Source organism: Perissodus microlepis, chromosome 3 (assembly GCF_051167445.1).
Source record: "Perissodus microlepis isolate ML-2025 ecotype Zambia chromosome 3, ASM5116744v1, whole genome shotgun sequence".
Taxonomy (NCBI): domain Eukaryota; kingdom Metazoa; phylum Chordata; class Actinopteri; order Cichliformes; family Cichlidae; genus Perissodus; species Perissodus microlepis.
In genome coordinates, this window is record NC_140463.1 from 37131847 (window position 1) to 37159220 (window position 27374).

The following is a 27374-nucleotide window of genomic DNA, read 5'->3' on the forward strand; positions in this document are numbered from 1 at the left end:
CTGCACTATAGGCACACTTAAAATCCTTTAATTTTCTCAAAAATCGACAGTGTGCCTTATAATCCAGTGCACCTTATGTATGAATTCTGGTTGTGCTTACTGACGTCGAACCGATTTTATGTGATACACGGCGCTCAGAAATCTGTCAAAAATGTTTTGGTTCGACTTCAGTGATGCGACATCACTGAGAGTAAAAAACTGTTTAAAGTCTTTCATCTTTAATAAAATGATCAGCGTTGCTGCTTTACCAGGTGTAACAATTAAGTTTAACATCCAGGCATCCATGAAAACAGAATTTATTCAATTTAACAGAGTTAGAAGTTAGCAGGAAGTTAGCTCGCTGGTTTCCACCTAAACATGACATACCAGGTTCTGACAGAGAGATTTCTCTGCTACCACTTCCAACATCAATGAAGACAGAAAACAACAGTGACTTTTTTAGGGTTACTGAAGTTGAACTAGCTGGTACATAATGATGTGCTACGTGATCGCTAGCGACACAGCTATGTTAGCGTAACATAAATACAGTGAAGCTGGAGGATGAATGCTAACTTTTTTTCAAGTTGATAAAAGTTCATGTGAGGGTTCCCGATAGTTAGGGACAAATGCAATCGCATGGCAGGATGCTGTAAACGGACCAAACTTCAGTCAGGAGAACAACTGAGATAATCCATCCACAATACGAGGTTAGTCATTAATATACTGCAACAACATGGGAATAGAGCAGCTGCGAGAGAATTCAACATTAATGAATCAATGGTACGGAAGTGGAGGAAGCGCAGTTTATGGCTTTCCTCATATTCCAAAACGTGCTTCGTTTCTTCGCTATTACTGTCGCCCGGCATAATTTGCAGATGATATTGCTTGTAGCAGCTGCGATGCTTTCGACCAAAACAGGCGTAGCTCGATGACACCATCAACATGCGCTATCGCGGTAGAGCGGAATAGTCAAAATCTCGACCTTTGGCCAAATTCATATCGTTTCTACCGTATACTGTTTATACAGTATACACCCCTATCATGCAAGACATAAAATTACTTACACATTAGTTAACATTACTTACAAACTACAGTATAGTTATTTCTATGTTTCCTCTAAAACACAAGCGAGTAAATTTAATTACAACGTCATTTCGAATAAAATGCACTGAAATTAAATTTCATTACAGGGAAAGTATGCGCTTAGTTGTGTTTCATATTATAAAGTGTTATCCATTTTTTGATAACCTGTTAACATACTGCTAATATGTTTAATTTAAAAAAAACTTGGGGTCTGAATGTGTAAAATTGATTTTTACTAATTACTAATTACATCCGTGTTCAGGTCTGCTGTGAGCCATACAGAGGTGACCTTGGCCAGACTGTGAATTCTTCTTTGCTCATTGTTAGTTTTTCTAAATACTGTGTCTCACCACTGAGACTGTCTTTTGGGAATTGTGCTAAATTAAACATTATCATTAATTTGAATGTAATTATAATAGCAAATCCGGAATTACTTATACATGCCGTTTTGGTGTTTTTGTATCATTTAAAGTATCCTTTTGTGTTGCATCTCATATTATACATTGCTAACTTACAAAAAATATCATTTCAGGATGTAATATAATGAAGAGCTATGATTGTTTGGACACAATCATCACCAACGGAGGAAATCACCTAAACTGTGGTGCTTCATGCACGTTTTTAAAGAATTTACTCAAACCCTTTTCCCTGTGTCAGTATTGCTAATAGCTATACCTGTCATTTTTCTCATAGACAGTGACACTGCAAATTGGTAATTACAAAATGTCAGCAATCACAGCAGAAATTATGTTTGTCACACGCTCCCAAAATACAGATGGTTTTAGAAAAACATGCAGCTCCCCTATGACGTCAGCCGTGGCCTTTGAAAGCACATTTAAGCAGCAAGTTTCCATCAGACAGAAATACTAGTAAAAACTTCTATTACACAAAAACCCTTGATACAGTTTGGACCACAGTTTGTCTTCAGATCTGTCTTAATTCTTCATGGCACAGATTCAACAAGGTGCTGTAAAGATTCCCCAGAGATTTTGGTTCATATTGACACGACGGCATCACACAGTTCACACATCCATGATGAAAAGCTCCTGTTCCGGCACATCCCGAAGGTGCTCTATTGGATTTAGATCTGGTGACTGTGGAGGTTTTTTGAGTACAGAGAACTCATTGTTATGGTCAAGAAACCACTTTGATATGATTTGAGCTTTGTGACATGATGTGTTATCCAACTGAAAGCAGGAATTAGAAGATGGTACACTGTGGTCATAAAAGGATGGAAATAGTCAGCAACGATACTCAGGTAAGCTGTGGCCTTTAAACAATGCTCACATGGTAGTGAAGAACCCAGGGTGTGTTAAGAAAATATCCCAGTAGCCTGAAACATTGATACAAGCCAGGATGGATCATGCTCTTCACACCAGACTCTGACACTAACATCTGAAGGTATCCAATATGGTCTTCTGGTGCTGTAGCCCATCTGCTTCAAGGCTGCATATGTTGTCCTTTGATGCTCTTCTGCATACTTAACAAGTGGTTATTTGAGCTACTGTTGCCAGTAACGCCTCAACAAGGCATTTTCACCCTAAGACCTGCAGCTCACTGGATATTTCCTCTTTTTCTGACCATTTTCTCTAAACCCCCCAAAATTGTTGTGTTGGAAAATAACAGCAGATCAGCAGTTTCTAAAATACTCAGAGCAGCCCACCTGAAAACAACAACCATGCCACGTTCCCCGTGCCTGAATTCACCTTTCTCCCCCATTCTGATGCTCGATTTGAATGTCAGCAGGTTGTCTCAATGCGCCTAAACGCATTGATTTGCTTCCACGTGACTTGCTGACTAGATATAGAAGAAAGAAAGTGGCCGCTAAGTGCATTTGGTTTAGTCTGACCTCCTTCCTTACATTTGCTCTGCATTAAAGCTAGGGTATTTTGCAGACCTGCCGACTCAAGAAAACCTGATCGGCCCCCATTTGATAAAAGACTGATATAACTCACGCCTCTGCGCCAACACTGTAAATCAAGCCTGGAGTTGATTACCTTGGTATTAGTCCTGGAAGCAGAAGAAAACAGCAAGCCTCTCTCTCCAAGGTTCAAAAATACACCTACCAACAAGCTTGCTATTTCCCCTTGCTTCCAGCCTTTTTGCTAAGCTTGGCTGATCACCTGCTCGCTCTAGGGTTCTATTTAATGCACAGACATGGGGGCACATATAGATATTATCTGACTGTTGAAGTGTGCAAATACAGGTTTTTTATTCTTCTTTTTCTGTTGATATTTGTTTAAGACACAGCTTTATCTAAAGACTCGTCTCAAAGTCCCTGATGACTCTTGCGTGTTAACGCTCCAGCCATCTCTGCGCTTTGTTCAGCAGCTGATACTTTTGTTCTTGACAGTGCGAGAATAGAACAGTCTGGTTCGTCTCCTGTAACTCTCCTGTGCCTATTTCTTTTTTACATATAAGAGAAGCACCACTTTCCTTTACCTGCTCGATGCGTTTTTTTTCCCAGCTCCGTACTTGTTTTGCCCCTCCACACACACTTTTGATGAAAGGCATCACATAATGTTTTGGAGGGGAAAGCTTTGCTGCAAAATTGCACTAAAATACTGTAAATAATGATTTCCTTTATTTCACATGCTGTATCACCCCACAGCGTTCCCTGACAGCACAGAGGGGAAACAAAACAACAGGAAAAATAGAGGAAAAAAAAGAAACTTGACCAGACACAGCTCACATATGCACACACCACTTGACTGGGGGGGGGGGAGACAGAAGCACAATCAGCAAAGCCATTTTTAATGAGCCTCTTCCTCTCTCCATCTATCAGAATGGAATTAGGACAGCACTCAGCGGCTGAGGGGAGGGACGCTGGGAGAATGGGGGCACATGGCTGAAGGAAAAAAAAAAGTCTTCATTAAGGACAGTGAAGTAGAGGTAGGAGGAGAGAGCGAGGGGGGGGGAGACTTAAGTGATCTAGAAATGGTTCTCCTCTCCTCCTCCTCCTCCTTCCACCACCTAATCAGGGAGCCGAAGTTGTGCCAGTCAGAGCGGTTGTTATTCCAGCTAATCCCTCATCACGCCGTTTCATCAGGTTTGGCATTTGGCTATCTGCATTAATTAGATGTTCGAATGGACACAGCGTTAATAACTGACGCGCGGCAGATAATGAGAAGCGGTACGGCGCGGCCGTATCCCCTCACAATCACGCTCCCTTTGTCAGCGCTGATACCTCTGCGCTTAAAACACTGCATCGTGTTTACCTGCACCGGATTTCATTTATTGATGATTCAGGCTGTTTTTAGTGCCAGTGGTGATAATGTACTGTCTGCACTTTGGGAGATAAGTGTGTTCAGGCGCGATAGTTTGGACTTGTTCAGAATGTCTCTCCTTCTGTCTCCTTCGCTATTTTTATCTCCGCTCTCCTTCCAAAATTTTTCTTCCGCTTTCTACTTTTCTTTTATCCCACATTTCTCCTTACTCCCCTCGCCATTCTCTCCCATTTCCTCTATCTCACCTGTCTTTCTCATTTTTTTTTTCACAGCTTCCCAGAGGATAGCAAGAGCCCCTATCTCTCTTTTGCACACTCTCTTCACTTTTTAGGCTGTCTTCTCCCTCCCCACCTCCCATGACTCTCTCCTTCATCCATATCAACACCAGGTGAATAGCTCCTCTCTCTAATATCCATTCACAGTCCCCTTTCTTCTTCTTCTTCTTCTTCTCAACTGCCTCTCCTTCCCTGCTTGTGTTTCACTCTCGCTGTACCACTTTCAAGTTGCACTCGCTTTAATATTCTGCTATCCATCCTCCTTTGTCTCCTCCCTGCCTTCCTTCACGTTCTCCTTCCTTCTTTAGTATTCCGTCAGTCATTGTCAAGTGAATGGTGATGCACTCCATCACAGGTCCCAGATCACCTGCAATCACGGAAAGCGTAGCGTCCTTGACTTTACTGTCTGCTCTGATAAATGCCGGTGCATCTTCACCTAAAGCGATCACGTGCGATATGTTACGTTCATTATTTCCCAACATTTCGAGTGATTTATTTCAGTCTTGTTGCAGTCTTTAGAGCTGAATCCTTTACCAAACAGGACACGCCGACTAAGAGCACATTCTTATTTACAAGAGCAGCCCAGGGAGAGAAAGGGCCGGTTCACACCCACCTGGGAGATGCCTGAGACGAGCTTCTTTGGAACAGATGGAGTGTCTTTCTAAAGGAGTGCTTCAAAGAGGTGTCTCAATTTTCGCTTTTGCCCTTTCATTGTTTCTTCTTACGGACCAGCACACAGCTGTGTTCTGCCGTACAGCGACGCCGCCATTTCATTAGGGGCATATCATGGCGACAGTGTTTACTGGTAGCAATGGGAGTTGGATTGACAATACTGGGCGTTTGCCTCAAGTTACTGATGAAGGAACCTTGTATTTATTTCAGTCTTATTTGGATTGTACCATTTGTGATACTAGCTTTGTGCTGATATGTTATATTTTGCACAGAAAGTTGAGTGATTGTGGTTATTCTGTGTGGCCATCACAATCCTTAGAGAGTCTCTCGGCCTACTACTAATAAACAAGAAAATACAGGATGGCAATCTTCTTCTTAAGTAAAATTGGTGGTTGCCTAGTGATTGGCATGAATTTTTTTCACATTTAAAGACCGATTGCAAGTAGTTACATCGACCAGCTGATCACCATGAGGTTGAGCGTGCAACACCCACCACCTCTCATTTCTGATCGCAAAGCGATTGCACGTTGCCTGTCTCCAAACAATTGCAATTGCAACTGGCTGCAGTCACTCATCAACCGCTAACACAGCAATTAGTTGGAGTCTGTCCGTGTCAGTGAATCAGCTAGTTTCCATCTGGTTGTTTCCTGGTTATATCCATTTTAAAAAGCAAAAATACCAAGCGCCTGTGTCATTTTGCATTTAAATTGCTGTCCTGCAGCAGATGCATCACTATTTTTAAAGCAAACAGAAGGTTTCTACGTTCTGGCTGGACTCTGTATGGACTGTGTATGTAGACTCCTGATTTTTATCACAGCTGCAACTTCACTGCACATGTTTGCAATAGCTTTGGCTTCTAAACACAGATGCATGAGCAATATTATATAGTTCTGTCACTGTATTATGCTCACAGACTCTATACAGAAGATTGACGTAGCTTCCAAAGTGAAGGAGGAAGTGACACTCTAATGAGCATCAGGGGGCAGCTTCCCACTGGTTGCAAAAAGCCTTAGCTCTGTTAATCTATGACCTCAGTAAACACTTTGCAGATGAGTTTATAGTCACAGTTCCTGACTTTAACTATTATTGAATACAAGATGATCATTTTGTAAGTTGTGGTTCTCATTAGAGACAAAAAGAAAGGTAGAGCAAGGTATGCTTTAGGGTGGGCCTACCTTATGATTGACCTTATAATGTGAGGAAGAGCAAAACGTTACATAAAGCAGTGACGAAGTCAGATAATTAAAACATCAGGACTGCTTCGGTCAGACACAGCTTGAATGAAGTTAAGCAGCTGCATACTTCTCTCTGATGTGGAGTACTGGTATTGGGAACAAAGTCTTTTGAGTTAATTCACTTCTGGCAAACTTCTTGATCTTCTGCATACCCAGGTGGTACAGACTGTAAGGTGTACAGTCTGTACCAGGGTGCTCGTCTTTGAAATAAAGGTGAGTTTTTTTCCAAAGTTAGCTTGCTGCTACTCTTGGAGCAGTTGAGAAGTACACCATTTCTTCCCAGTTCCTGTCACAAAGAAGCGTTACATTGAAAGCAGTAGTCATAAGACAGCTTCACCCTCAGGAATCTTGAGTTGACTTCCGATAGCCCCTTGGATTCGTGTATATCCACCAGCCAATCCTCCCTTCCCTTCACGTTTCCATTTATTTCTCCATATGAGGTTTTCCCATCCATCCTTCATCGTCAGACACGAGGGTTCTTTCATTAAGGATTCAGATGATGTGTGGTGGCTGGGTTTTTAGGAACCTTCATTTGTGAACATGTCTCTTTCTTCTTTCTCTTCCACTCTTCCCTGCCATTGTAAACAACTGATTATGCCTTTGAGTTATTCCATCACGTCCTTTTTTTTTCTTTTCCAGCCTAATGATTCTTGTCATGGCACCGAGCTGAAAATTGAGGCTCTCTCAGATCCCCCAGTGTAACTCAGCCTTTATCTTTCAACTTTCAAATCCCAGAAGCTCCTTAAGTCCTCTCTTAAGTCAGCACCAAAAGCCAAATCTCTCAGTCAATTTACCAGCCAGCCTAGTCGTCATTATTTTGCGCTCGCTGCCATGATCTAACTATCATTAAAATTCATCCCTTACATAACCATCAAGGACGCGACACCGCTCGCTGCGAAGAACAGAATACACCGTGTGTGCAAACAAACACACACACAGAGTTTATTTTTATGTTTTTATACACTTATTTACTCTCCTCCATTTTGGCAGAAGCGGTGATTCAAAAGGAATGGATGCTCGGTAAGCGCGAGCCCTGTGTGAAATATTCAAATGGCGCCCTATTTACATAGGCTGGAGAGTTTCTCTCCCACTGCCATCACATGTTTGTTATGTGATATAAAAAGAGAGACAGCGGCAACTCCAGAGACCTCATCCCCATATATTATGCGCCAAGCGCATTCTTTTTATAGCAGGTATAAACACATTAGTTTGCTGCATTAAAATCCACTCAAAATGTTGGCAGTTGTCAGGGTTTGGACAAAAGATACGCCATGTCTTCCTTTACAATAGGTGAAGTGTGTGTGTGTCTTTGGTGAAGGATAGAGTGTTTGAAGAGACTAGCAGTAGAGAGTTTGTTGTGTGTGCTTATGCAAAGATCCAGTGTGCTCCCACACCTGTGTGCGAAGGAGCACTTCTCAGTGTGTTTGTGTGTGTGTGTGTTCGGCCGCGCTGCCAGACGGCTGCTATCTTTGCAAGTCAGACGGGCAGGGAGGCTGCCGAGGCACGCCAAACGTTTGAAGTGCTATTCTCTCCCAGAAGTTCGATCCACCCCGAGGAAATTTGTCATGTTGTTCTACCTTTCTGATTCCCATATGGCGGGGTTGAGTGGAAGGGTATTTGTCCTTATTTGCTGTCAGCGTCTCAATACACACAAACACTGGTTAAAGTAACTAAGAAATTAGTTTTTCGCCTCGCTGCATTTTTTCCCCTTCTCCTGTTAGTTTAATATTTTCATTCAGCCAGCATCCATCATTCGGTCGTTCATTCCGGGTGGGTTTGTTTTTCCAACCAAATGACTCAACAAACGCTGATAGCCTCAATATTTTCCACCACAGAATATATCCTCTCGCCATTAACTCTGAACTGAATGTCTTCCTTTTCAATAGTTAATTAACCCGTACCCTCCTCCTTTCGCTTCCCATATTAACGCGAGCGACTCCTTCGCGACCCATCGAGACCTCTAACCAGTAAGTGAAAATGAGACGGAAAGGAGAAGATGAAAGGGCGGCGAAAGAGAGACGTAGATAGCAAAAAAGAGAGAGAGAGAGCATGTTGTCTAGAGCCAGAGGACCTCAAGAGTGATTCAGCCATTGTTACTCATCCCCTCCTTTTTGCAAGAGGGCTCATGTCATGAGTATTTTAAGTGCTCTCCATTCCGTTGTTCTCCTTTAATCCTGTTAGATAACTCTTTTTCTCCCTCCTCCTTCTGAGTCTTTCTATTTCTTCTCTTTCCTCCTCCGCTCCCCCGCTGCCCACTCAGCAAACGGCGAGTCTTATGCTTTCTGCCACAAGGAAAAGATAGCATGCCTAAACAAGGTAGAGAAGGAGAAAAAAAAGAGGGGGGGGGGGGGAGGAAGTTAAAGCAGAAGTGGAAGGGAGGAATGCAGGAGAGGGGAAATGACAAAGATGTGGCAGTACTGGTAGGTGTTGTAGAAATGCACTGGCGAGTGCAGGATCATTTGTTATGAGGAGGGATGAGCGTGGACGAGAGCCAAGGCAGTGGCGAGTGGGTTGTGGAGTGGAGCCTGCGCCGCAGCTTGCTGTTAGGACGCAGAGAGTTTGAGGTTGATTTGAAATGCGCGTAACTTGGAAGGTGTTTTAAAATTCACAATCTGAATAATTAAAAACAAACTAAAAAAGTAGCCAGACTCGGCGCGACGGGACGCCTCTCTGCGTTTGATCCCGTTCTCCACCACGCTCGTTCAAACAATCCTGCACGTGGCTAACGCGGACACGCGCAATTTACACAAACGCAACAAGCGCTCTGGCATGAAAGTGCATTTGTAACGTTAAGACAGAGCTGCCTTTTCCCGTTGCCACCTTCTTTTTTTCTAAACATCTGATGATAGTAGGTTGAATCACACTTAGATCCAAACAATACGTGATGCAATGTTTCAAACCTGCCTTGTAACCACTGTGCGAAACCATCAACACTCCATCAGCCTCAAAAGAAGTCTGCTTCACATAAAATACATTTCCCACAAGCCAGCAGTTGCCAGCCCCGTCGTTTTGCATGAGGACAATCGCAAATGAGGAAGCGGCGGCGGTAGGCGTTGCTTCGCCCAGACGAGGTAGCCACTTAGCACAGGTGAGGTGGGGCAGCCACATTTTTGCAGCTCTTTCTGTGGGAGAGGGCAGAAAAAATGGGTCACAGCAGTACAGGAAGATTTGCTTAAACCAATAGCACAGACTAGTGGTGAATGCTTAGAATTGCATGAAAGCTGCAAGTCTTGGATTTGTGCTGTTATTTTCTTTTTTTTCTTTTTTAGCATTTTCAGTTACATTCAGTCAAACTCAACAACCCTGAAATCAGCCATCATTGAATGTGTGTAATTTCCACTGATATATGGTTATTGCATTTAAGCAGCTCCATCACCACCACTTACTTAAACAAGCCCAAACCTCCTCATTTGCATTCCGAGCACCTGACGGCTCCCTCGCTTCCTCTCTCTGCCAAAGAAATTAATTCAACACAAAGAGGAGGTGGGAGGGGCTGGCACTTGTGCTGGGAAGGATTTGCATGACCCAAAAATGCCCTGCCTCTTCTCTGACTCCATAAATCAAAGGGATAGAGAGAATCCCCCCGATGGCTCCTTTCTTTGTCCTCAAAGGTGATAAATTGATCCCCCGGTCGGCTAATAAGCAGAGGCACAGGGCGGCCCGAACTTCCCAAAGATTTATGCGGGCGAGAAGTGGATTTATAGCGCAGGAAATGTGAAAGATCTGGAGAACTAAATCTATTTACTTTATTCTTACTCCCGGTGCTCATGAGGTTTGAGATGGAAACTCCACAGGGGCACACCCCCACCCCCCTTCACCCTCCCTGGGGGGCACAAACGTCAAAGAAGCAGGGAACATCCGTCAAATGAGGTGGAATTCCCCGCTTTTGATTGATGAGCGCTTGCTTCCGGCGGCAAACATTCTCAATCCGCGCGCCCACCGCCCTTGATTGTGGCACCGTTCGGCACAGTTATGATTAGGTTTCATTCCTGGACTTTGCCGAAAACCAATATGAACGACACTTCTTAGGTTCGTCAGCGGTCTCGTCCGAATATAGGGAGGAAAAGAGTGTAGAAGACAATCGAACAGCTCACAGCTTTTGCCAGACACGAGACCTTTTAAGGCAACTCAAGCAGTCATCTTAATGACGAGAGGTGATACACTGACAGGAAAAGCAGTCTTTTAAGAAGATGATCAATGCTATCATCTTCTCTAAGGCTGACTGGGAAAAAAGGGGGCAGAATATAGTGGCATAGAGTTTCCTAAGAGTGCCAAAGACTGGTGGAGCTACCCCCATCACCACCGCCGCCTCCTCCTCTTCTGTCCTCCTTCCTCTTTCATTCTCTTCCTCTAGAGTCTCCCACTCTAGCCTTAATGTGTTTTCCCTCTTCCCTGTTGCACCCCATCTGATTTCTCACCTTTTACCCTCTCCGCACGTCTTCCTTTTCCCCTCTTTTTCTTTTCTACCGAACCTCCTCTTTCGCTCCCCGTCTACCACACACCATCTTACTCACTCCCCTCCTCGCACCGACAGCATGCTTATCCTGTTGCGTTGATGAGATATTTGAACGATTACCATTATGCATGCTGAGCAGATTATGATAGCCTTTGGGGAGGAGCGGTTTGAGCGTGATGGAAAGTTTTCCGCATGATAGAAAACTCCGCTGATAAGTGGGCTTCGGCTGCAAGCGAGGGAGAGGGGAGCGCGGAAGGGATGACGTCTCCGCTCGCTCGTTCTCCACCCGAACACCAATAGCCTCTCCCATTCGTCAGAGCTTGCGTCAAAGCTGCGCGGCGGAGCGGTTTGACGTGGAACAAAACTCGTTTGAGCTACGACATTTGACTTGTCGTATCAAAGGATGTCACTGGGTAGCTTCGCTAATAAAGCCAAATGTGCAAATGCAACCCATGAGGGGGGAAAAAACAAGTTTGTGCTTCATCGGTGACTTCCGTATACCTGAAACTTTGAATTCCTCACCGAGACAGCTCGCATGGTAAATGTGATATCCGTCAACATCATCCCGACTGTTGCAAACCTATGCAAATATGTCTAAAATATGAAACCCCCTTTCTCCTAAAAACATACTTTTTTTATTATTATTATTTTTTTTTCTGTTCTCTTTTCCTTTTTTGGGTAGGATGACAGCAATCCTGAACAGACACATGATGCAGTATATAACTAATTCTGCGTCTGTGCTGCAGAGGCAGCTCTGGGTACAGAGAGAGAAAGTGAAAGAAGCAAAAAAAAAAAAAAAAAGCAGATCCCAAATGCTCATTTTTAGCTGGCTTGTTTGGGCACAGCGCACCAGAGCTGACGAGCTGAGCACAGAGTTTTTGACACAATGGTGTCAAACTCGGGACTGTGATGTTCAGCTCGCACAAGTGAATAGCGGTGCACCTGCTGGCAACACGCAGACACAGACACAAACAGACTGTTATCAAGTCTGAGTGGTAATTAGTGTGTTTGGGAGTGCTGCGAATCATAATGACTCATTTGCCTTACATTGTTTCATTAAAGAGGCTTTCGGAGACATGGCATATGGAACCTACTGGAAATGCTGAAGCCATTTGGAAATGGCAGTGCTGTTAAGCATCCGTTTTAAAATGATAACAATTATAATATCAAAGTTGTTGTCTCTGTCAGAGTTTTGTTTCTTCATTCCTAGTCTAATCAAGCATTTAGCAGATGGGCTGTTCTGTGTTTTCTGTGCCACACTGGGGCCAGCGCTAGGTGGAACTATGATCCTCTTTATTTTCGTTTTTAATCTTTCTCTAAATTGTGTAAGAAAGCAAGCCCGTTCATTTAAGCCATGTCTAATAATTTCTTTTGCTTTAATCAACTGAACCTGGTACTCAAGAACATGAAGTAAGTTATCACCCAATGCTGTTTCTCTACAATGAATTTTCCCCCTTTTTGAGCTCAGTGTTTTGGTGTTATTCCCTGCAGCTCCCTTTATAGCTAGCTGTCACCGCTCTAATTAGTGCCTTTGCTTCAAGCAGCTGTCTTCAGTGACAAACATAGTTAGGAATGAGTTCCTAACAATCCTGATCCTGAGATATTCACGATAATAACCCTCTTTGATCTAAGTCCTCATATATGCCAACTCTAACCCTAATCCCACCCCACACTTTGGGAGATCAGCACCTAGCATTGCTAGCAAACGATGCTATGCAATATCGAACTAAAACAAATGCCTGAATAATGAGATTATCTTAACTATAGCGATCAATGTGATTCAGAAGTTTTGCTTTTGTATCATTTTACATAGTTTATCATTATCGTGTATCACATTATAAAACATCTGAAAAGCTTCTGTGTTATTTACAGTAAGATGTGTCCACAGCGTAGGCGACATAAGCACGATTGTTTTGTTGGCTGGTTTTTGTCATGTACAACTTCTATGCATCAAACTGTGATAAAATCCACATAACTGCACTGTTATGATTAAAAACTGGTATATGGTTTAAAATCTGCACTTTTGACCCAAGTGAAGATGATCTTGCTGCTGGATCATCTTAAATGGGTAATGTGATGTGAACGCACCGGCGCCTCTGTTGGCTCCAGAGGGTTAATAAGCAGAAATCACACGAGTTACATTCCAGTGGAGCATTTATTTGCCAGGCTGCAGTCTCTGCAGAGGTCCTTGGCAGAGGCTCTGTTAGCCACGCCACAGTCTCAGCTGAGGACGAAGGGTGACTGGGCTTTTTCTGTTTGGGCACTCACTGTCTGGAAGAATCTCCCTGAGGAGAGCAGCTTGCTGAGAGCCTGATTGTCTTTTAAATGTCTCTTAAGGACATATTTTTATAAGTAGGCTTTTTCAATGCTTCCACTTTGAGCTACTTTTATGCCGTCTCCTATTTTCTTTCATCACCTCGTCTTCTTATTGTTGTGTTTGACAGTTTTATATTGCTTTTAATTTATTTGATAGTTTTAGAGCCCGTCTGACACATTATATTGCCAAATGAATTCACTTGTCTGCCTTCACACATATGAATTTGAGCAACATCCTCTTCTTAATCCACAGGGTTTAATATGATGTTGTTCCACCTTCTGCAGTTATAACAGTTTCACCATTTCTGGGAAGATTTTCCACATGTTTACGAGTGTTTATGGGAAATTTTGACCATTCTTCCAAAAGCGCATTTGTGAGACACTTGAAGTCTTGCTCTAATTCATCCCAAAGGTGTTCTGCTGGTTTGGGGTCAGGACTCTGTGCAGGCCAGTAAACTTCTTCTACACCAAACTCGTTCATCCATGTTTTTATGGACTTGCTTGTGCACCTTTGTGCACAGTCAGGAGGGAGCCAACCCCAAACTGTTTTCATGAAGTTAGGAGCATGAAATGTCTTGGTATGCTGAAGCATTAACAGTTCTTTTTAATAGAACTAAGGGGTCGAGCCCAGCTCCTGTAAAGCACCAAACTTTACACCTGTTACAATGCAAGGAAATTTAATGACTGACCTCTTGCACAGGCGGGATCCTGTCATGGTACCACGCTGGAATTCACTGAGCTCCCGAGAGCGACCCATCGTTTCACAAATGTTTGTAGAAGCAGTCAGCATGGCTAGATGCTTGACTTAATACGTATGATTTATACGTATGTATGGAAGTGATTCCAACACTTGAATTCAATGAACTGGATGGGTGAATATAATATAATGTATAATAGCTGGCTGATATTATCAGGCGATAGCGTCGATTTGGCAATTCTTAGCAATAAATTTAAATTTCAAAGGTAAAGAAAACCAACTTTTACCAAGTTATCAGTGTTGATGTTTCTGATGTTGCAACTCGTATATAACATTTTAAATTATAAATGTATAAATATCATAACTGGTCTGTAAATCGTTAACTAGTCCTGCATTCAGCATCAAAATGTATTTTAGTCTGCCTTTCTAAAGTATCTTGGTGCCAGATCTCACCAGAAGCTCTGAACTGGTTTTAGAATAATATTGCAACAAACTCTGAGCTCACCCTCCATACCCAGTCCATTTCCTGCTCTGCTTATACAAGCTCGATGGCGCCGTGATTCCTTTCGCTTTGTCAGCGGCACAGTGCGTAGTGTATTACCACTCATTTATGACTAGGTGAGATCTTTCCAGCATTCAGTCATAGCAATAAAAGAATATACAAATAGGAATTTGATTTTCTTTTTTTTCTAACTGCTCCCACTTGACTGGCATTTTAGAAGCCGTGTATCGATGGAAGTGATGTCTTCACCTCTCTCTCTCTCGTTCAACATTCTGGTGGTTTTATGAGACGAGCTGGTGTCTCTGTTGGTTACTGTTCAGGGGGAAGGTCATAAATGGGCGATTTATGTCTGAAGTACAGCCAGGAATGCTGATGCTACTGTCAGAGAGCAGAGATACTGTCTGGTTTGACTCACATTTAATGGAAACTATAAAGTCCACAACTGCATGTCCTAACTCACTCACTTTCCAGTATGTGCTGCTCATACAGGGACGGAGTTAGCATAACTGGCAGACAGAAATTGTATAGAAAGGCGTAATAAGGCAGACGGACGATAGATTTGCTCTGTGTGACACCAGGGAAGGGTTCACATTTTCAGCGTCTTGCAACACATTTCTGGGCTAATTTGCGGTATAAATGCACCAAGTGTACCGCCGGCGCTAAAACTAATCATCATAGAGACAAATGAGAACACTTCATTAGCGCTTAGAGTTCCAGCGGTGTCCGCATGTGTACAAATGCTACTCTTGCAGCACAATTTCACAATTTGATAAGTGCAAAGGTATTCATTACCACAGCGCCAGCTAACGTGATGCTTGCATTGATTACTGCAACTACTTTTTTTTCCTCAACAGCTCTTATGTGGACTTCTACACCACCATTGTTAAGTTATGGGCATTTTAATTGCTGTAGACAGGGGTCCATTAGCATAGCTACTTGGGTGGCCTTGGCCATGTTTCTCTAAATCATTAAGCTAATTATACAAGCTAATTAATCAGTATGCTTGGAATGGGCTGCGCGAGCAGACGCTGCTCTTTGTTGGCTTGCATAATGAAACGGGTCCATTTTTAGATGGGGGTGAAAAAATGGAGAAGGGGAGGGAGAAAGAAACTTTGATCTCAAAAGTAAACATATGATTTTTGCATATCAAGTGCTTCGGCAAAGTGGGTGTGGGGAAGAAAAAAAATGATGTGAAGTAGGTTTGCAGATGGAAAAAGTCAAGCGAGATTCATGTTTGTGGCGCTCTGAAGATCGCTTGAAGACAGCGGATAGGGGAGGTAGTTTGTGCTGCGGTGTCCAACATCCAGTTATCTGTGTGGGGTGGGCTTTTTTGTTTTTTTCTCCACGGGAGGCAAACACAGCCAGAGATCTGTCAATCACCTGTGCCACTGTGACATCTGAGGGTAGTCAGACAATCTTGAGGGCACGTGTTTTACTTAACTGAAGCAAACGTAGACGACTTAATATTTATGCCTCTACCTAAGAATGAAAATCAGCCTTTATACTGCTCGGATATTGTGTCCCTTTTCACAACACAACCTGAAACCACATTCAATTAAAGCCCCAACTACATGCACTATGTCATTATAACTGGCTGTGTGTGTGTGTGTGTGTGTCAAGCATATACTTATGCTTTCTTGCACGCTTTTTAAAACAAGGCACTGTCAGAAATTATTACTTCCAAGCAGACATAACCAAACATCCTGCCATCCTGTCTTCAGCAAAAGGTGCAGACACTGTCAGCATTCATGCAGGAGTTTTATTTTTAGCAGCTCTCATTATGCACAATGGAAAGTCATTTTCTCAAAGTGCATGAAGCATGTTTACAAACCTAATAGGGCTGCGGTGATAACACATCAGCGCGAAGACACTACAGTGTGTGCCAGCTCATGCTCGTCTCCGTTCACCTCGGTGCGGTGACTCTGTATGCAAACTCAGCACTGGCGTTCGGTACACCGATCTAAGTGTTTAGTGGTGAATGGACTAAAGCGTGACACGTCCTGACCTCTTTGTCTCTTTACCCGCAGGGAAATTCGGAGGAGTTCTGTTCTTTCGTCGCTCTGGTCCGAGGCAGCAATCGCAGCTGATTATTCCAAACGGGTAAGATTGAAAAAAAGAAAACAACAACAAAAACTCAAACACTACAATTGTGTTATTTAATCTGAGAAACTCCACTGATGACAGCCACTCCATTGGGGGATTTCTTTTTTTTCTACCTCCAGCGTTCAAATGTCAGCAGTGCAGGAGAATAATAATGTCAACCCACAGAAATCAAATCAAGGGTCAGACAAATAAATGATGTTAGTATGGATTAAGATAAAGGTAGAATACATGTCAGGACATGATGCATTGCTCACTTGTAGCAAATATTTTTCTTCTTTGTCTGACTTTTATTATAAATCGGGATGAATGTTGCACAAACTATAGAAAAATAAATGAGTGCCTTTGCAAAGGCAGACTGCTGTAATCATATTTCTTTTTTTTTTTAATGCAGTTTTATTCAATAACAGCTTGAGATTAATTCCACTCATGCTGTCAGTAGGCTACCATGTTGGGCTGATGACACACAAAGCATGCTAACGGTGCCCTCTGCAGTACAGGGATCTCCACTGCTGCTGCTCTACAGTTTTAAGAGCAAAGCTGTTCTCATATGAAGACTGTGTGATGCACGCTGTTCACACCTCTCACTATATTTGCTCCTGCAAACACCCTGAATCTTCAGAATCACCTGCCGTATTAAAATAGCGTTATTGCAGTGTATAATTATGCTGTAAAGCCGTGTCGTGACACTAACGCTTTAATCTGCACTAACTAAAGTTTGCACAACTGCAAACGCCGAACTGTCCTCGGCTAAATCATGATGTCTCTCTCATTATCATCATCATAATAACGTTCCAGCTGGGATAATTAAAAGTACAGTTCATGTCCTTTGGAAGTGAAGCCAAGTTACCCTCTATCACAGCGGTGTTTTTCAGATCAATGAACAGTCCCGTGGTTTCCCCCGGAGGACTTGCGGGTGCAGCTGTAATTGGAGCGTTTGTGTTGCTCTGAGTTACTGCTCCCCGGGCAGAGGCCAGCGCACACCAGAACATTCTTCCACATGTCCACAGGATTTCCAATGAACTCATCAAATACACTCGTAGGGGAAGCGTGTTGAGATCAAATTATCACACGCTCTGTTCTTAAGGAGGATTGAGACCCTCATTTTTATTTCCTGTCCCTGCTGGCAGCATCACATATATCCCTAAGTGTGTTAAATGAGATCGCAGGCACTAAGAATGAAAGATCTTTTTCACCAAGGCTTCGGATGCTACTCAATGCCTTGTTGCAATTACCGGGAGCATTTGTAAAAAAAATTTGCAGGAGGCGCAGGTGGCACACTGATTCAAATTAAAGGTGACGGCGACAAATGCGACATGCGTGGAAAGGCTAGGCAAAGACAGTTAAATACAGATAAGTGAGGAAGGCTAACTTTGCGTAAATGACAGGAGCAGAGTTGTCACTATCACGCTTCGCTACTGTTGGAAGCCATTCGAGTGCCCTGTTTAAGAGCCATTAAGTCATTAAAATTAAATCGAATTTGCTGTTTCTTTTCAGGGATGAAAAAAAACATTAGGGGCACTGTTGTTAAAAAGATGCTGTAATGCATTTTTACCAAGAACTGCGGGTACATAGGTGCCCTACGCCTGTCAGATGGAGTCGTGTTATATAAAGTGGAATTCACAGCAGTAGCAGGTGACCTGGTTTAAAATAGCAGCCGAGAAGTAAAAAAGTTTCCTGAAAGTAGGAAGTCTACTTCCTCATAGTGCTTACAGTACCTGTGAAGTGACCCGTTAGCACTGAAAAATGATGCATCTTTGGAGTATTAAACAACCGAATCACTTAAAACTGTACAGTGTTGCGGGCTTTTACTGCGTCACTGATGTGGCTCTAATACTAAAATAGCTTTTTGTTGCAAAATACAAAAGTAGTTTTTATTTTTGTGTTTTGGCACAAACTGTTAGATGGGTAGGTTTAAGCTCTTTTGGAGCAGGTTGAATTGTCAAGGATACAAAAGTAGGTGTAGCGTTTAAGACTAAACTGGCTTCAGTATATTGTATCATGGTTGGCACTGTGTGTGTGTGTGTGCATCCATCCAAGTGTTGTGGGCCAGACCTGGCTCCAATGATTTATTACACTGCTTGAAGGGATTTGTACTTTCATGAGGTCACATGAGTAGCATGTCAGTCAGGCATAGCAAAGTGTTCTCTTTGGCCCTGCTGGCAATTGGTAGGCATGCCAAAACAGAAAGAAAGAAAAAAATCCTGTTTCCAGCACATATTCAGGTACACCAGCAGGTACGCAGTCTTACACACACACCCGCACACTTACAGAACCAAATACTGTAATCCAGCTTAGCACTGCTTTATCACCTGAGCAGGAGGCAGACGTTATGCAAATGCACGTAAGATATTCCAGAGGCACGTCAGATTAAGCCTGCCTTTAAAATGTCTTCTGAGAGGTTAATTCTATGCAAATAGAGCATCACGAGTTGAAAAACGAGATGGGTATTTTTCTAATAACACTAAGAGGAAGCCACTTAGATGCAAAGTGGAGTCTTTCAGGTTGACCTGGGGTAATCATTACGAGCCTAAAGGTAGTACAACGTTTTTTCTTTTGGCCAACATTAATCTGCAAAACTCAAATGAAAATTAAACATAGCTATGTTCATTTGCATGCTCTTTTCTTAATGTGCATATTCCTACCAGATGTGAATTTATACGTTTATTGATGATGCACTTGATGCATTTGAAGATACAGTCACCATAGATTTGTATTACGGCTTTCTTATGTGCACCTTCAGGTTTCTTTCATCATTTTGTTTGCAATATTAAAATAGTGGGTTACAAAAAAAGCTGTAAGCTGGAGACCAAAGAGCTGGAGACGATGTTTTACATTTTTTAAAGTGAACAAAGAAAATCTGATTATATCAAACATATTTATATACGTATATAAATATATATATTATTTTCTGCTTCTTCCGCATGTAACTGCTTGCATTGTTGAAAATAGTACATGAAAGTGATGCTAATATTAGAATTATCCACTGATTCCTTTTGCTAATAAAGAATAGACAGAGTCTGCCTGGCAGGCTATATGCACACACTCATGTGGTTTGTATTCTTATCTCAGTTACTATCTCATCTTCTAGGTGGGGGCAAAGGGGGCATTAATTTCACTGGTGTGTCGGTGAGGTAAAACGCAGCATCGGGCAGCATGTTGGCACCTGCGTGATCCCACCAAAGAAGCCTCATTACTCGGTGAGTCGGATAAATGTTCTTTCAGTTCATGCAAGGGCATCTGTTTTTGGATTTTCTATATTAAACCTAACCTTTTTGTCAGCTCACTTTTGAATTAGTTCGTTGTCATTCATCTTAATGATAAAAGAAGCAGAAGAATCGCTCTCACAACTTTAAGCTGCTAATGGATAAAACTGCAGCAGAAGCTCTCCACACCACGTCATTGACTTTGTGTTTAATTGAGTTGTGGCATTTGAAAAGTATAAAAGGAGGAATATGATAAGGTTATTTTTTTGCTAATTTTTCCCATGTGCTCATTTTTTGTGTTATTCGTTACAGAACATACAGAGTACACTTGAACTTTTTATTTAAAATGATATAAAGTACATCTGAATCTTTAAAGAAAACTACAAAATGTTTGAAGAATTAGCCTAAACTCTTTTACTCCTGCATTTCAAGACACTAAAAGTTTTACTACAATGTATGGCTACACATATTTCTCAAAATGAAAACAATTTGAAAACAGTTACTTTAAAATATCCGGTCGTTAAGTGATGACGTGACGAATCCTACTTCTGGGCCTAAAGTAGTCTGCGTTTAATATGGCTTTTGTGTTGTTAACATGTTTAATGTTTTGTATTTTCTTCTATTTAATCTCAAAAAGCTCCTAAAACAGTCAGTGATCACTGTTGACCTCCCTCGGCTTTTCTTACCGCTAATCATTTATTTAAGCTCAGTTTTTAAAACCTTAGGATGTAACTACAGCCCAGCCCATGCAGCAGTGTATGAATGACTAACCTCGTATTGTGGATGGATTATCTCAGTTGTTCTCCTGGCTGAAGTTTGGTCCTTTTACAGCATCCTACCATGCGATTACATTTGTTCCTGACCACGAGAACACTCACGTTAACTTTTATCGAGTGGAAAAAAAGTTAGCTTGTTTATATTATGCTAACATAGCTGTGTTGCTAGCAGTCACGTAGCACATCATTATATACCAGCTAGCCAAACTTCAGTAACCCTACAAACATCACTGCTGTTTCGTTTTCTGTCTTCATTTATGTTGGAAGTGATAACAGAGCTGTACGTTTTAATTTGTTTCCAAAACCCCGCAGCCAGGACATGCTATATTGTATTTAGATAGAAGCTAGCAAGCTAACTTCCTGCTAACTTCTAACTCCGTTAAATGTCATAAATTCCGTTTTCATGGATGCCTGGATGTTAAACTCAATTGTTACACCTGGTAGAGCAGAACGCTGATTATTTTATTAAAGATGAAAGACTTTAGACAGTTTTTCAACTCTCAGTAATGCCATAGTGATCGTTTGATATATGGACCTGCAGCGGAGTTTAGGCCCAGACACGGCTAGTGACGTCAGACTTAACGACCGGATATGTGAAATGGGACAAGATTTAGTGATTTAAGGCTGATAACAAGTAAGTGAAAAGTTGTGCATAATCAGCATAAAGTTGGTTTAATCAGCTTTGTACATACTGCAAAAATGCAAACGTAACACAGAAAGTCTGCTTAACATCTAAAATGAATATTAACTATGTCATAATTCAACACAGAAAAAAAAAACAATGACTCGACTCAATTTTAGGCCTTAATTAAATTTGGTTTAAAAAAAGCTAGCTGATTGCTGGTTGCTTGTGAGTGTAAATGAGATCTTAGTGTTGCAAAACTGAAGTAATAAAAAGCTTTTATTGTCTGTTTTAGGAGTAAAAAGGCAAAAAGCGGGTTATTTTAGCCCTTTGTTCGGTATTTGCCAGGCAATATAATGACCATAATATCTGATATAGATAAGAACTACAGAAGACTAAGATGTAATTGTGTGCCAGGCCTGGTTGTTGAGCTCTCAGTAGTCTAGAGGAGGAAACAGAAAAAGAAACAAACAAAGACACAGATAAAAACGAGAGCACTCAGAGAGCTAACTATCCCCGACAGGGAACAGCAATACTAAAACTGATGTTATTTATGCTGATGTCATCATTCGTAATACTGAAACCCCCAATAATGACGTCTGCACTGTTTTCATAGATCATTTGTGCTGATGTCAGCATTGTTAATGGAAATCTAGTGTAGTATATTAATCTTTTGGTTTCAATATGAAGTCATGTAATGTTGTAATGAAAAAACATGTTTTAAAGAGCTCAAGGAAGTGCTTATGTCTCCCAGTCACTCTTATATTGCTTAAAGTTTGAAGACGATCCAGTGGAAACTAAAGCCTTCTCCTAATGCTAAATGGACCAGTCTTATATAGAGCTTTTCTACTTTATCCAAGCACTCAAAGTGCTTTACTAACTTGCCTCATTCATGTATTCACACTCATTCGCACAAGCACTTTTTTCTGTTTAACATTTACACACATTCAAACTCAGATGGATGCATCAGAGAGTAACTTGGGGTTAGTATGTTGCCCAACGATATTTGGCAGACGGAGATCAAGCCACCAAACGTCCGAGTACCACCTGAGCGACGGCCACCCCAAATTCATGTGATCCTAACCTTTGACCTATGACCTTGAAGCATTACTTCTAATATGGTCTATTTTATTAATTTTACAAATATGATTAGAGCAGAGCTGTCTGAAATCCTTTGCCTGTTTAAGCTGTAAAAAGCTTGCAGATTTCTCAATTATTATGTCATTATGTGAAACTTTATGTCATTATTGTGATGTCTTAGGGTTTTGTACTGAAAAAATAAACACTGTGTTGTACAGCCCTCTCCATAGTCATATAAAATATTAGTTAACATGGTTTCTTGCAATTGTTTTTCAAGGTCAGCTTTGACCTTGGGCATGAACAGCGAAGGTCAAGGTCAAATGCTTAGCCAGCCTAGTTGGTCCGCCAAGCCTTAGTGTATTGTTGTGATGTTTCAATAAAAAAAATGATAACTTTTTAACTTTTTACTGGTTTTCACATTTGGTGTCGATTTTCACCAAAATGAAATACGCTGTCTTTTGTATCTACCATCAGACAAAATTTGAACATGATATCTTGAAAACTGTGGATGTTAGACTGCTAACAAAGAGACAAACACAAGAAACCGATTACATTGTATCATAGTGAGATTCATGCTCTCAAGGCTTGTGAAAAGCATGAACAGTTTTGACGTCTTGATGGAAGAAGGAATCTCATGCTTGACACATTTATTGGGAATGTACGGTGGCCCCTAGAGACAAAACACATGCAAACTCCAAAACGCAACGGAAGTGCTCCAGGACGCTAGGGGCAGTGTTGAGCTCGATTTGCAAAATAAACGGCAAGTTTGTCTGTATGGGACGGTCTAGTCTCCGTTGCGCTTCCCAGGTTGCCTAGCAACCATGATACTAACCGCTGGAAACGTGTCATACAACTTTGTTTGACAGAAATGAAGGAGAACATATTTTGTTAATTTGTTTGTTTGTTTCTACAAGAGCTTTGTGTGATTTGATAAGTATCTGAGGCTGAGACCACAGGACAGTAAAACATGATTTTTGGGCTTCATTTCTGTACTGAACAGTCATTTAAGATTAGTTAGTAAATAACAATTAGCTAATGTTGTTCATGAGACTAAAGTTTTGGTAATGTAAATATAATATGGCCAATATTATAGTTATTATATTAATCATCATTAGCTATTACAGCAGTGAACATGAACTCTGTGTCAAATACTGAGCCTCAGTACAGATTCAAGTTGCAGTTATTTATATGTCTTATCACCTTAAATCTTCACTCAAAGACAAGTGTCTTTGACAGTGTATATATAGGTGTATCATATATTAGAGACAAATGTTGTTCCTTCAGTATGTTGGCATTACTAAATTTGGCTCATTGCTTACATATATTTATAAAAAGAAAATGTACAAGCTGTGATAACTGTTTCTGATAAAATGAAGAGTAGACTGATATATTGAATATTCCTTTATTGGGTGAGAAAATCAGACCATGTCATAACTGCTTTAAGTCATACAGAAAATATATCAGAGCCTTAAACAGGTTGACTTCTGCTAAATGGGTCAAACTGGGCAGAAAGTATACAAACACATAACATCCTTATAGAATATGATGTAACACTATAGATCAACTTACCTCAGAATATATAAAGCATATAAACAATTACAGCAATATGATGCAACAAACAGAGCAGTACTACTAATCCAAAATACTCAAAGCTTCATAGAACTGAAACAAACATTTATTTTTAGGTCCATTCTGCTGCTGATACATACTTTAGGTTTCTGAATGTTAAACTTGTTGCTGCCTTTCATAGTGTGTAACTTGAAGGCCTTGAGTACTTTCTCCCACACTGAAAACACTGGGAGGATAAAATTATTTGAACATTACCTAATAAGACTGATTCAGGACAGACAATTAGTGATTCTAAACTTTTCTAGCAGTCCTTCACAAACAGGGAACAGTCTATCTATTCTCTCCATCTGTCAGCTGCTGCTGGCTCTTCCTCCTCCTCTTCCTCACACACTGCTGAGTTTGTCCTGGTGGATCATCAGGGGTGCAAAGCCTCACAGATGATGTGCAGCAGTGGGTCCCTCAGTCTGTCCTCACTCTGGACACTTGCAGTTGTCACACATGGAAATCAAATGTGTGATAAGCTGCAGGATTCAAACACAAGTGTAACTTATAAATGAATGTTCATACTTTTATTCCACAATCAGAGAGAAAGAAACAGAGAGAGAGAGTGCAGGACAGACAGACAGGTGACAGTCTCAGGTGTACACACTGCTACAAAACAGCACAAGAGAAGGAGGATTGTGTTATTACGAAACAAGAAGAGTTCCCAGATGGTACAGTGGACACATGTGTGACTCCTGTGATTAAAGCATCTTTCTTTCAGCTTAACGAGTGAACCGTCAGCTCGTTCAAACACACGTTAAAGTCCGTTTGGCTCGACACCACCGAACAGAGGCAGCAATATAACATAGCTAACATTAACAGTGCAGTGAATCCTGCTTGTGCCGTGATATTCAGGACTGCAAACCGAGCAGCATCACTGACTTTCAGCTTGTTGTGTTTGTGGATATATGACTGACTTTAATTATCCATAAAATCATCACATTCTCTGTAAGATTAAAGTCAACTATTGAATGGCGTATATTTTGAAGTAAAGGCTTTAAAACCAAGTTAGTACAAACATCGCTAATGTCACATAACTTTCCCAACATGTGGCCAACAGTAATGTTTTAATGTTCTTCATTATAAAAACATTTGCGCATAAATAAGTGACATAATATTCAGTACTTACTTCAGAAAGTTTACTCTTCGGTGGCTCCGCTTCTGCCGTTTTTTTCGGCAAAATTATCCACACCACCGCCGCACTATGAAATCTGGGATATGTTGGGCCCATCCTTAAAATTCAGGGAAATGAAGGACGCATTTGAGAGCCGCATTTCGAGCAGCCTTCGAATTGGGACAGCCTTCGTCGTGTCGCTGTGACGTAATCGGCCTTAAAATGCGGCCTTTAAGGCTGCAGACCCTGAATTGGGATACAGCCCAAATCTGGTCATTGGTACTTCCTGGCTTGTGTAGTTACTAGGTAACAAAAGCTCAACACTGCCCCTAGCGTCCTGGAGCACTTCCGTTGTGTTTTGGAATTTGCAAGTGTTTTGGATTTTGCAAGTGTTTTGGAGTTTGCAAGTGTTTTGGAGTTTGTACGTGCTTAGTCTCTAGGGGCCACCGTAGGAATGGACCTCAACTATGCTCCCTTATTTCCTCCAGTCATAATTACTGTTGCCCCTAGAGATAACAGTATTTTTTTCTGGTGTTTGTCTTGTGTCCGTTCAGCCTCATCAACAGCAGAAAAGGCTTTTTTTTTTTTAATTTAAATCACAATGTAAGATGTTTACATTGTGTGTGAATCACCTTTCAATTCAATTCAGTTTTATTTATATAGCACCAAATCACAACAACAGTCGCCTCAAGGCGCTTTATATTGTAAAGTAGACCCTACAATAATACACTGGCTTGCAAAAGTATTCGGCCCCCTTGAACTTTTCCACATTTCGTCACATTACAGCCACAAACATGAATCAATTTTATTGGAATTCCACGTGAAAGACCAGTACAAAGTGGTGTACACGTGAGAAGTGGAACGAAAATCATACATGACAAATAAATAACTGCAAAGTGGGGTGCAAAACATACAGAGAAAACCCAACAATCCTATGACCCCCTATGAGCAAGCACTTTGGCGACAGTGGGAAAGAAAAACTCCCTTTTAACAGGAAGAAACCTCCGGCAGAACCAGAGAAAGAAAAAAAATCATGAGAAAATGAGAAAACAAAACAAAGAATGGACTAACTAAAACCTTAAATAAATGAGGTACTGTAGAGTATCATAGTACCTATGCAAGGATATCACAACAAGCTGTCAGTGATGAATACAAGATTACAGGCTTACAGCAACCTGACATAAAAAATAAGCTATTGCATATTTACACAGCGTCATCATTTTCATCTCTTTAACTTAGTTGTATTGTCAGGAAGAGAAAAAACTACATACAGTGTTTTAGATGTTGGCGCTGCATTTTAACAGCTACCTGCTGTGCAGCATTGTAAGCAGCCAGAGTGTGATCGGGGCAAATTCCTAGTGTCATTTCCCACATTTAACCAGCATCTGATATACTAGAACCCGTTTTGAGGAGAGAAAATCCCTGACCCAAGCCTGCGCGGTGATGTAGCTGAAGAAATACATTCGTGGGGTATAAATATTGCACAGTGAGTACATGGAGGGCTTTTTGGCCAATGAATTATTACAAAGTCCAGTGGCTTCGTGCCAGCCGCGGAGTATATCTCGCTCAGCTTCACCCTGCAATAAGCTGTGACTGGGGAATTGTGGTTATAGTCATACCACAAATAAAGACCAGTGATACCAGAAATCCATCACATTCATCCCACGTGTTGTGTGCTTACATTTGGCCAGACTCAGCAATATCCAGTTAGCTAAAAAGAAGTAAATAACAATGAAAGTGCACACAGCAGGTGGTAGACAAAAAAAAAGAGGAAAAGTTAATGAAGTTCCACTTTTTTTTCTGTATTATCATTTTTTTCTTCTTTTTCTGTGCACACGAGGCACAGCGGCGTTAGCTAGTCAACATTTACAGGAGGCAGGAATGAGAGACAAACTATTTCCCTTGGCGATCAGCTTCATGATGCTTTGATAGATGGTGATCCCCGAAGCGAATAAAGCGTGCCACCTTCACGTTCTCGCTCTCAGAAGAGCAAATCTGGATGACGACGATGATGGTGGTGATGATGATGAGTCTATTTGCTCAACATCAGTAGAACAGGGATGTGAAATTACTCCGTGTTCGGATTTTTCCTGCTAAATCACTTTTCATTTGCACAAGATAATCAAGTAACCCGGCGGAGCATGAAGTCGATAGTTAACACAGCTGATTGTACCAGCACAATGAGGTTAAACGAAGATCAAAATAAGTATTCGAAATGGAAAAAGGGGGGGAGGGGATGACTTTTGGATTGTCAAACCAAAGATATGTTGGGCAGGTTGGTGATTAGCAGCAATGCATAATCCCCAGTCTGCTGACATGTTTCTTTTGGATACTGGCTGTCTGAAAAAGACAGATATGCAGTGCAGAATGGATCAAATCTGTTTCATGTCAGATAGCAGCTAGCGGTTTCTCAGGACAAATCT

General features: G+C 41.4%; 1 protein-coding gene across 38 annotated transcripts in view; it reads left to right on the top strand.

The window, feature by feature from the left end:
- Positions 1-27374, top strand: part of ptprda (protein tyrosine phosphatase receptor type Da) — a 408815-nt gene that overhangs the window by 143057 nt on the left and 238384 nt on the right. For all 38 annotated transcript variants that reach the window (XM_084924268.1, XM_084924283.1, XM_084924276.1 and 35 more), the window contains 2 exons: positions 16470-16542; positions 19634-19742. The gene's annotated coding sequence lies outside the window, so the exon portion shown is untranslated. The remainder of the gene's footprint in view (positions 1-16469; positions 16543-19633; positions 19743-27374) is intronic.